The sequence below is a fragment of the Benincasa hispida genome, chromosome 8, assembly GCF_027475165.1.
Source record: "Benincasa hispida cultivar pf3 chromosome 8, pf3_genome.v1.1, whole genome shotgun sequence".
Lineage (NCBI taxonomy): Eukaryota > Viridiplantae > Streptophyta > Magnoliopsida > Cucurbitales > Cucurbitaceae > Benincasa > Benincasa hispida.
Window position 1 is genome coordinate 39025957 of NC_143485.1, and position 12292 is coordinate 39038248.

The 12292-nt window shown below is 31.7% G+C and overlaps 1 pseudogene; it reads right to left on the reverse strand.

The window, feature by feature from the left end:
- Positions 1 to 7057: 7057 nt before the first annotated feature.
- On the reverse strand, positions 7058 to 10614 carry LOC150034565 (uncharacterized; annotated as a pseudogene).
- Positions 10615 to 12292: the final 1678 nt, after the last annotated feature.

Genomic DNA, 12292 nt, shown 5'->3' on the forward strand with positions numbered 1-12292 from the left:
GGTGTGCATTTGTATTTACAAAATTGAAAAGTAAAAAAGAAAAAAGGAAAAAAAAAACTTATAAAACATTGTTGGTTGAACCTTGAGAGTAAGAGTCTTCACAATTCACCTCTTCAATATGTTAGAATCAATGGTGATCTTTTCTCCACCCTTTTCAATATGTGATAATTAATAATAATGTTTTTTTCTTCAATGGCTTAATCATATTATGAAAGAGAGGGTAAAAATCCTATAAAGGCATTTAAAAAATAAAAAAGAATGATCCATAGGCAAATTTGAGAAGTGGAAAATTGAAAAAAATGTGGGTTTATATGGACATATGATCATTTAACGTGAAAAATCAACCAAAAATATATATATATATAAATCAAAATCTTAAAATCAAACCTGAATAATTTTTAAATATTTATTTTAAATCAAATCTTTTGAATTATTAATGTTATGATAGATATATTATTTTTTATTTTGAGGTAAGGTTTAAAATAGGAGATATATATATTAAAAAAAAACATTTTGACGTGAAATTTAAAATAGGGGATTTTTATTTAATGGTTTAAATACATCATACCCTATTAAGATGGATATAAGTATAACTGTTTTTAATTTTCAATTAATTATAAACTAATTTAAACTTGAATTAGGGTTTATTGAAATCAAATATTAGAGATAAACAAATTTAAACTAATTTAATATATGTGTCATTTTTTTAATCATAAATTTTGGATATCATAGTATTTTTTTTTAGTTTTCTACTAATTATTTATCTTTTTTTAGTTTTTTACTAATTATTTACTAATTTTAGCTTAAATTAGGGTTTATCACAATCAAATAGGAGAGATAACCAAATTTAAACCAATTTAATATATGTGTAATTTTTTAAATCATAAATTTTGGATATCAAATATTAGAATCAAAATAACCTAATTTAAACCCATTTACATGTGAATGGTATTTTTTTAAATGAGAATCTACAAATTAGACTTTGAACTATAATTTTTTTTTTAATGGTTTTAATGTCAAATTATGTTATATAATTCTATAATCAATTACTAAAGGGGTAAAAGGGGAACTTGATTGTTTCTCTCTCATACCCTTTTAGATACTATAGTATAGATATTTATAGATAAACTCGAAACTATCTAAAAATAAGAAAAAAAAATAAAGAGGGATGTGAATGTAGGAGTTTAATTCAACAAATTTGTAAATTTTTTTTTTTATTAAAGTATACTAAAGGTAAATCATTATATGATTAAAGTAAAACCGAAGATTTTTTTTTTAAGATTTAAAACAATAAATAATTATAAAAATTTAGAATTTAATAATAAATTTATAACATAATAAATGTAAACTAAATCTGAATTTAACATTTAAAATGGATCAAATTAAGAAAATCAAATTGAGGGAAGAAAAAGATTATTTTGATTTTCTAATTCTATTATTTTTCTTAGTTTGAATCTTTAATATCAATCATAACAACATTTTCTATTTTTTTAAACATTATGTGATCTTTCTAATTTTTTTTTTTTATATATTATACTCTATTAGTTTATTTTATCTTATCTATTATTATTATCTTCTAATTTAAACCAAAATATTATTTTCTATTTGAGAAATCTTAAAATCTTATTTTGATATACAAATTTGTAATTGTATTTTCTTAATTTCAAATTTTATTGCAATCAAATATTATGTTTTATGAAGGTGAAAATACCTAAAGTATTATTATTTTCCTTAAATATTTAAATAAATGGTGTATATTTACAAAAAAATTGGGAAAAAAAAAAGAAGTACAGCCACTAAACTAAATTTATTGGTGTACATTAGTATTTACAAAATTGAAAAGTAAAAAAAAAAAATTCTTATAAAATGACTAAAATTGCGCTATCTTCGATATGTGTGAATATGTATTGTGGTCTTTTCTCCACCCTCTCAATATGTGAAAAACAGGTGTTCTTTTCTCCATCCTCTTCAACATGTGAGAAATAGTAGCTTAATCCATGTTAAGATAATAATTATGAAAAGAACGAAAAAAAAAAACTTATATTTTGCTTGTAGACCTTGAATATATCAATTGCTAAAGATTTAAGAAGTGAAATAGAATGATCAACACGAAGATTTGTGAATTGGTAGATTGAAAAAAGATGGGCTTATATAGATATAAAGAGGGGTTATTTAACGTGAAAAGTAAAAAAATAAAAATTTAAAAATAATCAAAATCAAAATCAAAATTTTAAATTTAAAGATAAATAATTTATTTTGAATCAATTATTTTGAATAGGTTAATATGATGATGAATATTTAAAAAAAAAATTTAACATGAAGATTGAAATAGGAGATTCAAAGAGGGATCATTCAATGTGAAAAGTAAAAATAAAAAATAAAAAACACAATCTTAAAATCAAAGATGAATAATTTGTTTTGAATCAATGGATATTTTTTATTAAAAAAATCTATTTTAATATGAAGATTAAAATAAGGGATTTAAAGAGGAATCATTTCACATGAAAAGAAAAAAAAATAAAAACTAATATATTAAAATCAAAGAACAATTTATTTTGAATCCAATCTTTTGAATTGATTTATATGATGGTGTATATTTTGTTTTTTTTAAAAAAAATTATTTTAATGTGAATGTTAACGTGAAAAGTAAAGAAAAAATAATCAAAATCAAAGAATAATGGTTTATGTGATGGTAAATATTTTTCTTTTAAAATCATTTTAACATGAAGATTAAAAATAGAGATTTTTTTTTTTAAATTTAACAATTATATGTGAAATTACATCATATGACTTTACATGCAATTACTAAAATGGGCAAATGGAAAAATCAAATGTTACTCCCTCATAGTCCCTTTTAGATAGACAAACAAAACATTATTAAAATGAGCAATTTTTTCCTTTCTTTTGTTGGCATCTCTTTTCCCTACTCTTTTATACTTTGAAATGAAATATTTAAAGATACTCTTTATCTTCTCCCATTTTCACTTGTCTAAACCCTCTACAACTGTATAACAAATCAAATTAATTACTTTTTGTTGTGAAATTGAAGAGTACAACAGATATGGAGAAAATACAATATATAATGATGATGATGATGATGATGATGATGATGATGATGATGATGAAAAAAAAAAAGATAACTAAACTTATAAATATCTAAATTAAAAATAACTAAAATTATAATTTTATGAAAATAGGAAAAATAGAAATAGAAAATATGATTTTATAGAAAAAAGAAATATATGAAATTTTCTTTTCATTCTCACCAATATGCATAATTTTAAGATCCACCAAATGACACTTTATAGGCAAAGTGGCAAGTAGGATGTGAATTTACATGGACACCAAGCATAAATTATTACAACGCACATGGACAACATGAAAAATTATATATGACTTTTAGAACACTAAGCATTGGGCATCTACTTTTATGGTATTTATAATAATCCCTCTTAGATGCCCATATATATATATGAAATATGCCTCGTTAAAACCTTACTCGAAAAAATCCAATGGAAAAAAACCGTAGTGAAGGAAAAAAAAGTACATATTTCATATGATACTTACTCCTAAAAGAATATAATATATTTACTCCCCTCATGAAAATATCACTTACGATATCTAAGTCGCTGCATTCCAATGTTGTACACTAATTTTTCAAAAGTTGCGGTTGGTAATGCCTTTGTAAATAAGTCCGCAGGTTATCCTTTGAACAAATTTGTTGTATAGTGTAGAAAAGCTTTGGTGAAATATACTTTGTTCTATCTCCTTTAACATCCTTCTTTGATTTGGGCTATGCAAGCTATGTTATCTTCATATAATATTGTTGGAAGATTTTTATTAGAAGATAAGCCACATGTTTCACGAATGTGCTGAGTCATTGACCTTAGCCATACACATTCTCGACAAGCCTTGTGAATTGCAAGAATTTCAGCATGATTTGATTTGCTATATTTTACAAATAAATTATTTACTGAAATTCAAGTTCACATTGATCTACACTACAAGAAATCTGACTTCTCCCGACGTCACATTTCGTCAGAAAAGTATGATCATTGGGAGAGCCTTTTCTGACGAATAAACGGTCGTCGGGAGTTTGGTCGGGAGAAACCCGTCGGGAGATCCCGAACTCCCGACGGTTGTTCTATGCGTCAAGAGATACTATATGCGTGGGGAGTATTAAAATTTAATATATTGTTTGTAATTTTTTAAAATTTAATTTGAAAACCTGTAAAACATATTAAACCAAATAAAGATTCACATAATTAAAAAACGAAAATGAAGTCCATATTATAACAAATAAATAAAAAATTACAATATCCAAACGAAGTCGATACTAGAATTTCATAAACATTCATATCACAAATACATAAAAGAAATAAAATCAAAACAACATCTAGAACACGTCTCGAACACAACATCTTCAACTATTGTCCCAGTTCATCTCCGAATAGCATTCTACAATAAAATAAATACATTGAAATGTTATATCGATAAACATCCACAACACGTTCAAACTTCAATACGGGTGGTAATGAAACTTTACCCCACCCCCCATGACAAACATGTAACCTCCCGAACATCAAAAACACACAAAACGCCTCAAGAATGACCAATACACATAAAACTCAAATTTGTCCCCAAAATGGTTTATCTCAACCCCCCACCATAACACATTAAACTTAGTAAGCATTTATAAATACACAAAATAGCCAAGTTCAAGGACAAGACGAGTGTAATGAAACTCTACTCACCCCCTACGACAAACATGGAACCAACCGAACATCAAAAACATAAAAAACGAGTAAACAATGACCAACACACATAAATCTCAAATTTGTCCCCAAAATGGTTTAACTCAATCTCAACCCCCCTCCCTCCTCCTTCCTCCCTTCACAACACATTAAACATCGTAAACATTCATAAATACACAAAATGGCCAAGTTCAAGGACAAGACGGGTGTAATGAAACTCTACCCACCCCCCACGACAAACATGGAACCTCCCGAACATAAAAAAACATACAAAACGAGTAAACAATGACCAACACACATAAAACTCAAATTTGTCCCACCCAATCTCACCCCCCCTCCCCCCCTCTTCACAACACATTAAACTTCCTAAACATTCATAAATACACAAAATAGCTAAGTTCAAGGACAAGAAAGGTGTAATGAAACTCTACCCACCCCCCACGACAAACATGGAACCTTCCGAATATCAAAAACATACAAAACGAGTAAACAATGACCAACACACATAAAACTCAAATTTGTCCCCAAAATGGTTTAACCCAATCTCAACGCACCACCCCCCCCCCCCCCCCCACAACACATTAAACTTCGTGAACATTCATAAATACACAAGATAGCCCACAAAAAACACATCAAAATCCAGTTGTTTGGCTACCATAACTGCAGGATAGCCAATAATTCTTTAATTATCATAAAGCTACTTAAGACATAACTACTTTGCTACCATAACTACAGGATAGCAACATATTAGACAACTAAATAATGTATTACCTAATTTGATGGGTCTCCTCTATGTGATCGTATCATGTCTTCAATCATTTTTTTCATTTCTTCCATTTGTCTTGCATGATCCTCTTCCATTTTTTTCTGAACGTCTTCAAGTTCCTTAATCCTCGACTGAGACTGTTGGAAATTGGCTTTCAATTCCTCCATTCTTGCCTCTGTTCCTTGAGTAGATGACGAGCTTGATGAGATGCTACTTCTTCTTGACTTAGGCTTAGGGCCCCAACCTAGGGCTTTTGAATATCCGGGTCGTCTACCCAAAACCGTCTCACAGATTTCATCCCCTTTAGTGGTTGAGAACCTTCTAGAGTGGGAGCTGGATTGTAATTCCAACATTTGATGCTAGACATAATAATTAAATGGGTAAGAACGAGCGACTAAAGTTAAAAGTGAAAAAAAACACGATAGTAAAACAAAAAATGTTACATGTGCATTTTCAACTGCCTCGTTCACAAACTTTCCACCTTTAGAGTGTGTTTCCCTAAATAGGTCAACACGTCTTATTTCTTGACCCTCCTTTGCCTGCAACTCTGCCTAAATTTGCAGGAATAACTTCAGTCCACCTATGTGGTCGAACGATAATTTCTCTCTATTCTCCCTGTTCGTCACAGACATTTCCTACATTTGAAGAAAAAAAATATGTCAATAGTGTGATGTATTAGTAAATGCAGCAAATGTTACATGCCATAAATATTCTACCTGAAACGCTTCACTCTCGAAGTGGTCACAGAAAAAGTACAAATCTTCTGGCCTATTTTTAAGCAACCTAGGCAAATTGGCACGAGCTTGCTAAGGATCTCCACATTTTCTGTAATGTCTGTGCAAATATGCTCTAAATTCTTTGAAGAAGTATTGCATTTGATGTTCTATAAAATAGTTAAGTCGTTGACTGGACAGATCAAGTTTGAAATGAGGCTACAAAAGAGGGAGGGAAGAATTAGCATAGATGATGTTCATGACTATAAAAGAATAAACTTATAATTACTTACCAATAATTGACTCTTAGCCAATTCTATGAACTCGTTTGAAACCTCAACAAAAGTATGACAACGTACTGGAAATGTAGATCTTACGGCGACGTCGATCGCATTACTAAATCGTACCGAATGTTGAGATATCGGTTTCGTCTCCCCCTCATTTATCACGATTGTAATTCTCCCATGTTTTTGGACGTATTTTTCCAACTCGATGTTCCGCAAATGCTCTCGTTTCTTCTGAGTGGATGCTGAGCTACTATTTGAAGAATAAAAAATTTAAAACAATTTATAATGTATTTCAGTTAACAAAATATATTTCAAAATATACTAACCTGAAGTATCACCCACAGAAGATACCGTGTTGCCTAGATATATCTCCTGGAATTCTTCATCAGCCTCCTGTTGCCTATTTGGGGTTGACATCATATCTATACAAACACAAAAAAGAGAAAACAATATTAAATTAATAATAAATACTTGCAAGCTAGAGAAAAAGAGAATTCAGTAGATACATCATTACTCATCATCGTAATCTAATTCAAATTATTCATCAGCACTTGAACTGTTATTGGGAGATAGTTGTTCTTCATCATCATCGTTTATGAAGTCATGATCGCCATGTACAATAATTGGTCTTTCCACAACTGTAGGATCAACGTCAACTCTGCATTAAGTAACCTCCTCAATGGTTTCATCCACTCGGACACCACCAACAATTTCTAGTAAATCTAGTTGTGCGTTTTCAACATCATCCACTTCCGGTACATCCCATATTCGTTTATTTTGGACTACTTGAACAACTTTCCAATTGCTACCATGTTTGATGTCATTAATGTAAAAGACTTATTGTGCTTGGATAGCAAAGATGAAAGGCTCATCGACATACCAAAAGTGTGATGTATTGATCGATTTGTATTCTAAATCCACATGTGTCCTATTAATTTTGTTGTTATCTGTGTCAAACCATCTATACTTCAACAAGAAAACGCGTCTTCTATTCGCATATTGGAAATCTAATACTGCGTCTGCAACACCGTAAAAATTGTTATCCACAATTGTGTTTTCACTGATCTCCACGACCACTAGGACTCTACTATTTTGTGTAGCTCGATGATTATCACGTTCTACAATGTGAAATCGTACCCCATTAACAATGCATCCATTGTAAGAGCGCACCTCAAACGAAGATCCCATTGCAAGTGAAAAGAAATCATCGGAGATATCTTCTCTCTCGCGCCGTTGTAGAACCTGATAATTAATTATACATTAAAAATGACTACGAAAAATGAATCATCCCTCAACTGTTGCCTACAAAATGACTATGTATACCTAAGATTTGAACCAATTGGTAAATATGCATTGATGTTTTATATATAAGTCAAAGGCGCTTTGAGCTTCACGACGAATTAACTTCAAATGTTGCCTGCAAAATTGATCATTTAAATGTTATATCAAAGGAGATACCCTAGAATTTAGAAAAGGAAAAAGTTTGAAACGTACTTGCGATAGTCTGTTATTTCTTTACAATTGTTGAGAATGTACCAATGTGCAATTCGCTTTTCCTCTACTGATAGCGTCCGTAAAGTTGATGCCCCTAATGGTCGTAACCTCTGCCTAAATAATTCAAATTCACCAAATATCTCATGATCGGGAATGTTATCATCACTTCGTTCATCTCTATTGAATCTCATTTCAATCCCACTTAGATATCGCGAGCAGAAGTTCCATGATTCATTCATTGCATATGCTTTCGCTATAGACCCCTTGGGACGTGCTTTGTTCCGTACAAATTGTTTTAATGTTCGTAAACTTTTTTCAATAGGATACATCTAACTGTAACTAACTGGACCCACCACTTTGGTTTCATATGGTAGATGAACTGCAAGGTGTACCATTACATCGAAAAAGGCATGTGGGAATATTCTCTCCAATTTACAAAGTATGACTATGATGTCTGCTTGTAGTCTGTTCAAATCACTTACACATATTGTCTTTGCACATAAGTCGTGAAAGAATGTACACAACTCAACACTAGCAGTGGATACGTTCTTCGGTAGGTATGCTCGAATACCAATAGGGAGTAGTCTGTGAAGCAACACATGACAGTCATGTGTTTTCAGCCCCGATATTTTTCCATCTTTGTCATTCACACATCATGATATGTTAGATACGAATCCATTAGGGAATTTCACTAATTTCAAATACTTACAAAACGAAATCCGTTCACCATTTGTTAATGTGTATGCTGCATGTGGTTTTACAAATATGTTATCGACCTGTATCAAGTGTAAGTCCTTTCTTATCTTCAAATCTTGTAAGTCTAATTGAGCGTTCGTTGTATCCTTTATCTTTCTTTCAATATTTAACAATGTGCCCACTAAATTGTAGTATATGTTTTTTTGAATATGCATTACATTCAATTTATGTCGTAACAATAGTCTGGATCGAAAAAAAATACTTTTTTTAATCCAGTTTAGAATTCACTTTCTTTTTTTATCTTGCTTCGATGGATGTTTGTTAAGATTAGAAAAGTTTAGCGTATTTATTTGTTGTAATATCTCTTCTCCATTCATTACGACTGGTGGAGGTCTACGTTCAACTTTTCCATCATGTTGTCTACTTCAACGCCAACTATGATTCTCTTGAAGATAACGTCAATGTCCCATAAATGATATTCCCTCTTATCCCGAAGGACGAGTTATCTTCTTTGCATATTGGACATGCTTGATAACCTTTTGTACTCCAAATTTGAAAATTCATTGAATTTGTTCACTACTTATGTAATAAATCCCCAGATAAGTCACCGTACGCAGGGAAGTCATTAATCGTCCATAATAAGGTAGCATATAGTTGAAAAAACTCACCAGCAACAGAATCATAAGTTCACACACCAATTGTCCATAACTATTTCAACTCTTCAGTCAACGGTTGCAAGTAAACACCAATTTCCTATCCAGGAGATTTTAGACCAGGTATGAGCAAAGACATGAAGAAGTTTGTTTCCTTCATGCATTTCCAAGGGAGCAAATTATAAGGAATTATCACCAATGGCCACATACTATAAGAAGTGCTCATATTTCCAAACGGATTGAAGCCATCTGAAGCTAATCCCAAACGAACATTTCGAGGATCTAAAGCGAAATGAGGGAATTCACGATCAAAATGTTTCCACCCCTCTGCATCAGCTGGATGTTGCAATACATCCTCCGTTTCAACTCGCTTATCTTTATGCCATCTCATATCAGAAGCGCTTTCTTTTGATGAAAACAATCGTTTTAATCTCGGTATCAATGGAAAATGATGCAATACCTTATGTGGTATTTTTTTACCCTTGCCATCATTAACTTTGTACCGAGACTCACCACAAACAGGGCATTGTTGCAAATCTGCAAACTCTTTCCAATATAATACACAATCATATTTGCACGTATGAATAGACTCATAACCTAGGCCTAAATCACGTAATTTTCGCTTGGCTTCATAAAAGGAAGTAGGTATAGAGGTGCCAGCTGGAAATGCTGCTTTTAACAATTCCAGCAACATGTCAAACGTTTTGTTACTCCAGCCGTTCAGAACTTTGATATGCATCAACTTCACTAAAAAGTTCAAGGACGAAAATTGCGAACACCCAGTTATAATTCATTACGTGCTTCAGTCATATCCTCGAATAAGTTCGTGGTATCTCTTTCTTGACCATTAAAGGACATTTCATTCTCAATCCTTCCTTCATTTGCATTTTCGTTTTCAATTGAAACTTGTAAATCGTTTACAAGATTCAACATCTCATTTTCTTCGACAGCATTACTCCTTATACTATCTACTTTAACATCCTGTATTGAATGACTTGTATGACTTCTAGATAAGTTTACTGGCTCTCCATGATATACCCATTCATAATATGAGGGAGATATTCCATATGTTAATAGATGTCATTCCACAATATCTTTCTTTTCCCAAATTGAATTCATACAATTCTTGCATGGACATCTTATTCGTCCGGAATCATTAACACGAAACCTTGCCATATCTAAGAACTGTGATACTCCTTCTCTATACTCCACTGATAACTGATTTCTTAGTTTAATCCATTCTTTATTCATCTTTAAAAATAAATTTTTTCTGACCAACTTGTAATCCAAAACAATAACTTGGATTAAAGGACAAAGTACAAGGTATTATTAAGTATTGAATTCCATAATTTTCATTTTTAAGGCAAAATAAACACATAGGTCCCTAGACCATTTAAATTGTCTTAACAACTTTCAAATATTTTATTTAGTACATCTCAAGCTTTCAATTTTGTATCTAATATAGGCCTTTCATCTATTCAACATCTTCTAAAATTTACAAGCCTATTGGCACAAAATTTAAAGTTCAATTTTCTATTAGACACAAAATTTAGTTTTATGTCTAGTAGATTCTTTAAACTTTTTTAAAATATTAAATGTGTTAGGGACCTATTAAGTATCAAATTGGAGGTTTAAAGATTTATTTTATATTTTTTAGATTTATAGATTTATAGATTTATTAGACACAAATATATAAGCATAAAAAAGTTCATATACTAAAAATAGCACATAGCATCTATGTACTAATTTTCTCTCTCCTTTCAAGGAAAGTTTGAAATGTTAAATCATGCATGCTTAGGCTCCAAATAACCAACATCATATCATTTTGTAGACATAAACATAGTGTTATAATCAACTTGAAAATTAAAAGAATTTTATAATGTTTATCTCTAATGAATTATGACATGTTCGTTATAAAATTACTCTTAACAATTTCAGAGAATTATAAAACAAATATATTCTGCAAAATTGATGAGATATTAATGGGCATGATTTGTACAAAAAAATTTAGAGAAGATTTTAATGGGCATGATTTGTATAACAATTTCAGAGAATTAACAAAAGCGAATACAATATTGAAACACATTTTAATGGGCATGATTTGTACAAAAAAATGTGAAATAATGATTTAAATAAATATAAAAGATAAAATAAAATGAGAAGATTACCGACAAGGAGACGACGATAGCGGGGGGCAGTTAATTGCAGTTGCTGACCGAAGGGAGGAGCGGCGGCAAAAAAATGGAGGAAAAATGGGCAAAAAATGGGAGAAAAATGGGAGAGGGAGGGAGAGGAGTTGGTGGAAAAACAATCTTTGTGAAATATTGTAAAGGAGCGGCCGGCAAGGGGTGCAGCGAGGGCGGAAAAATGGGAAATGAGCGGCGTGGTGAGGGCGGCGGCAAGGTGTAAAAGGATGGGAAAATGGGGAGAAGGAGGGAGAATGGTGGAGAAGAATGAAGAGAATGGCGGAGAAGAATGAGGAAAATGGGAGAAGGAGGGGCGGTGAGGGAAAAATTTGAGAGGGAGAGGCGGAAAAATGGGCAGTGGCGCCGGTTAGGGGGAAGATGGGTTAGGGTTTTGGGAAAATGGGGGAGATGGGGAAGAAGGGGTCTGGCTTAAACCAGACGCTTCTCCCGCCGGCTAACAAACAGAACTCTCGTTGCTTATTTTAATCGTCTGGAGTTCCTCGGGAACTCCCGACGGGCCTTTACGTCGCCGAGAGAGACCTTCTCTCCCAACGACCTAACTCTCGACGCTCTATTTAGGCGTTGGGAGAACTCATTTTTCTTGTAGTGCTATACGGATATTTAAATGAGACAACAACGATGCATTCCATGTAATTTTTTTTCCAATTTCTTAATTCCTGACAATCAGCAAATCGTGCAGTAAATACATCACCCATCAGGGGTTCGAGATATTTAATAATTGA